We start from the raw sequence: 4,627 nt of genomic DNA, 5'->3' as shown, positions 1-4,627 counted from the left end.
GGGGTTTTCTTTGTTATCATGCCCTGGGAAACTTTAAAGTGAGAACTGTTCTATGTCTTGAGTGTGGGGGTGGCTAAGTTATTGTCTCTAATTAGCAAATTTCACCAAACTGTACCCCTAAAATAGGTGAATTATCCTGCATGTAAATACGATTATAATTTTTAAACTAAGTAGCCTAAGTCAGTAAAATTTATTCTCGAGACTTCTAAAATAAGAAAAAGAGAGAAAAAAGCCTGCAGTGGAGCTTACACGTCACTCCCAGTAGAGATACTTCTCAGACCCAACCTCCGTCCCAGCACAGATGGAATAAACAGCCACAAGCCTCCAGACTGGAAATAGAAGAGGCCTTGAAATTCAGAAACGGCGTTGGTTCCATGTTAAATACAAATCAGCAATTTTTTAAAATGACAAAACCCTTTCCCGGTGGAATGTCGAATTGAGTGAGATTTGCCCCTACTAAAATTTGGATTTAAAAAAAAAATCTCATGCCTATAAGTGGATCTGACCTGACTAATGCGATGCAGGGTAAGTCTCTTTATAGATTACTTAGATCTAGACATTCATGAGAAGGGAAAATAAGCCTACCTGTTATGTGCCTGGTAAGCTTTTATATCCATTATTCTGTTTGACCCTCAGCGTGATCCTACAAGACGACTTCTCCATTTTACTGATGGGAAAGCTTGAATTCATCTGGTTAGTCATGCTGCCCGAGATCATCTTGCTCAGAAGGATCAAGGAGCCTGTCTGTCCCCTCAGGTAACACTGTTTTGCCCGCCATCCAGGGAAGAAAGGTGCCCTCCTCTCTTGAGGTACTCAAACAGAGGCTGATGATCTGTGTCGCCTTACAGAAAGATGTCCTGCCTTGTTAGGGAGACTGGAGGAGGTGGTTTTGTCTGGGTGCCTTCCAGCTCTGAGATTCCATGACCCTCAGTGCCGCGGGTCCTCAGGCACACTGCGTGAGGGTGTGAGTGAGGTACAGGTCCTGGTGCATGTGTAGGAGGCGCCTGGATAAGAGCCATGAGTTTTAGCATCAAACAGACGTTGCATTGAATCCTAAACCTGCCAATAATCGTTCTGTAGTTTTTTATTGTGAGCTCAAGTTTGTCTAGGCTTTATCTCTGGGAACCCTGGGCAGCTTGTGGGGAGATTTTTCTTTTGTTTCTGTTAGGCAGCACCTCTCCGTACCCCCACAACAATGGAGAAAGGCGCTAACGACCTGCCTCAGTGTTTCTCGATCATGCAAATAATTAATGTTGGTTACAAGCCAGCTCCATTAAAGGGCAGATTGTGGCTGGGAATTTGCAGAAGAGAATTCTTTTTTTTTCTTCCCAGAGTCCAGGCCAGCATAGATGGTTTCCTCATTATTTCTGGTCCGTTTTCCCCATTCTGTTTTTTTCATAAACATATCCTCTTTTACCATACTGATATGTTATGTTTATTCACTATTTTCTGTCTCTCCCCCACCAAAATGTCAGTTCCTCGGAGATCTGTATTTGTTTTGTCACTGAGTCCTAAGTGCCTGGAATATAAGCCTCGCATATAGCAAGCTTTAAAAAAATGTGATTGAACCGAGTGACAAAAACAAATCTCCTTTTGCCCGCAGGACTGGTTTTCAGCCCACCATTTCACTGAGAATGTAGCCTTCTGAGGGTCTCAGTTTATGCAGAGCCTCGATTCCTGGGTCTCGTCCCCTGTCCCAAAGTGACACTGGAAAAACAAACTGCTTGGTCACTGGTTTCAGCTTTCACGTCCCTTCTGGGTCTTAGAGATCTCCTTCCTTTCTTCCAAGTTCAGCTGTCTATTTGAAAAAATGTTTGATGTATTTTACCGAGTATTTCTATGAACTTTGTAGAAGGAGGATTTTCAGGTTATCTAGGCTGCCACGTTTGCAGAAATGGTTCTGCCATTTCATGGTTACTTTGCCTCTCGAAGCTCCAGCTTTTTCTTCTATGTAATACAGGTAATACCAACAAGCTTGTAAGATTTCTTGGAGCCTTAAGTAGGAAGACATTTTACACCACCCAGAACCCGGTAAACGCTCAGTACATAATCACGTGACTAATGTTTTTGCAAGAGTAAGTCCTCTTAATTTATGGGCACACATTGTACAGACAGGCTCATAGTGCAGTGGGCAGCTCGGGAGGTCAGAATGTTTGGGGCGTTATGGTGGCGTTCCTGCCCACTCACGACACAGCGTTGTGTGCAAGTGATCAGAAACAGAGAACTGGAAAAACTCCCAATATTTTCCCTACCATGTCACCCAGGAAAATTGATGATAGTTGCATAGTTCAGTAGAGCAAACAGCTGAAGCAACCTGCCTAAGGCCAGCTGCCCCAGGCTCTGCCCAGACCTCCACAGATTGAGGAGATCAACACTTCCGCCAACTTTTGAGAACAACAAAACATCATTGAGAGCAACTAAAGAAAACTTAACTAAATGGAAGTTATACCATAGCCACAGATCGAAACTTGAACACTGTAAAGATGCCAGTCAGTTCTCTCCAAATTGATCTACAGAGTAATATATTTCTAATCAAATTTCCCACAGAGTATTGTTGTTGTTGTTGTTATTTGTTTGGTTTTTGGTGGAATTTGACAAGCCAATGTTGAAAAATAAGAATAAGGAAGGATAAAATGATATTGAATGACAACTCTAATTGAAAATTTTTTTTAAAGAATAAAGAAGGAGTTGCTCTACTGGGTAATAAGACAGGACAGTGGCAGCGATCGCTAATGTGACAGAGGCATAAGACAGACAAAAGGACTGATGAAATAGACTAAAAAGCCCCACGCCAGACCCGTTTGAGTAGAACAGTGAGTTTATGACAAAGAACAGAGGGAAAGGCTGGTCCTTTTCGATAAATTGTTCTGGTGCACTCCCTTTTCGTCTGTTTTACTTAATCCAGTATGACATGTGTGTGAGTCATGCGTATTGTTGTGTGCAGTTGTCATTCATTTGTTTTCATTCTGCGACTCCATTTATATAATGTCCGAATACCAGGTGGTAGTTTGAGTGATGCCTGCTGAGTAACACACTGTCCCCACTTCTGGAATGCTGGCAAGATTCTGGGACTTGAGCTGAGTGGTGGCTACACAGGTGTTTATAATTGAGCTATGCATTTTAGCTTGATGCGCTTTTCTGCATGTATATTATATCTGACAATTAATGAGGTCAATCAATAAGGTACGTTACGTGATATACATATAGCACTCTGGGGCAAACAGAAGCAGCTCTGTGGCCTCCCTGGGGGTTCCAGCTGTCGTCAGCCCTGCCCGGCTTATTCACAATTGCAAGGGATCAATATCTTGGCACTGGCATACGATTCCTTGGTCAAGAATCATTGATCTCTCCATCTCGATTTTTGTGTGTGTGTGTGTGTGTGTGTGTGTGTGTGTGTGTGTGTGCGCGCGTGCTAAAATTGATCATTTTAACCATTTCCGAGTCCACGGTTCGGGGGCGTTAAGTGTATTCACGTCGTTGTACACCATCAGCGCCATCATCTCCAGAACTTTTTCATCTTCCCAATCGGAAACTCCGTCCGCATCAAACCACCGCCGCCCATTTTTCCCTCCCCCTCCCCCGCCCCGGGCCCTCGCAACCACCATTCCACGCTCTGTCTTTATGAATTTGACAATCTAGATATCTCATGTAAGTAGAATCTCATTGTCTTTTCATGACTGGCTTATTTCATTTAGCAAACGTTTTCAAGGCTCATCCACGTTGTAGCATGTATCAGAATTTCCTTCTTTTTAAGGCTAAATAATAGTCTATTTTCGTGTGTACACTGTGTTTTATTTATCCATTCACCTGGCAATGAATGGGTTACTTCCACCTTTTGGCCATTGTGAACAATGCTGCTGTGAACATGGTACACGAATATCTATTCCAGTCTCTGCTTTCAGTTCTTCAGGGTCTACGCCCAGAAGTGGAATTGCGAGATCATATGGAAATTTTATGCTTCGTTTTGTTTTGTTGAGGACATTCCATACTGTTTTCCGCAGAGGCCGCCCCATTTTACCCTTCTGCCAGCAACGCACAAGAGTTCCAATTTCTCCACATCCTCACCGACACTATTTTCTGGGTTTTTTTGTTGGTTTTTTTTTTTGGGGGGGGGAGGTGTTAATAATAGTCATCCTGATGGGTGTGAGGCGACACCTCATGGTTTTAATTTGCATTTCCCTAAAGATGAGTGATGTTAAGCTTCTTTTCACATGCTCATTGATCTTTCATACACCTTCTTTGGAGAAATGTCGGTTCAAGTCCTTTGCCCATTTTTTAATCAGGTTGTTTGATTTTTTTGTTGTTGAGTGGTACCACCTCAATTTTTTTGCCAAGAAACAGACGTCCAGAGAAGTGAAGTGACTTAGCCGAGGTCACCCAAACTCATAGCAGAGCCACGGCTAACGCCCCGCACTTTTGCCACCAAAGCCAATGCCCTTTCTACCTCGCCAGTCTGCCTGGCTCAGTATGAGATTCCCGCCTCCATCCTTCACAGTGGAGGTCACCTCTGATGTCCCCAAGTTTTCCCTCCAACGTCAGGTCTGATTATCCCAGGATAACCTTGTCTTTCGAGTAGCTCATTAACTTGCCCGGAGCCTGGCATTTCAAGCTCCAGTGGTTTTCAGTC

At 43.4% G+C, this 4,627-nt stretch overlaps 1 protein-coding gene across 1 annotated transcript in view; it reads right to left on the bottom strand.

Moving 5' to 3' along the window:
- Positions 1–3,510, bottom strand: part of PDZK1 (PDZ domain containing 1) — a 28,972-nt gene extending 25,462 nt beyond the window's left edge. The window contains exon 1 of the mRNA XM_023535202.1: positions 586–3,510. The gene's annotated coding sequence lies outside the window, so the exon portion shown is untranslated. The remainder of the gene's footprint in view (positions 1–585) is intronic.
- Between the last annotated feature and the right edge of the window lie 1,117 nt (positions 3,511–4,627).

This window comes from Pteropus vampyrus, unplaced genomic scaffold (genome assembly GCF_000151845.1).
Source record: "Pteropus vampyrus isolate Shadow unplaced genomic scaffold, Pvam_2.0 Scaffold6, whole genome shotgun sequence".
Taxonomy (NCBI): domain Eukaryota; kingdom Metazoa; phylum Chordata; class Mammalia; order Chiroptera; family Pteropodidae; genus Pteropus; species Pteropus vampyrus.
This window is presented reverse-complemented; position numbering and strand designations above follow the sequence as displayed.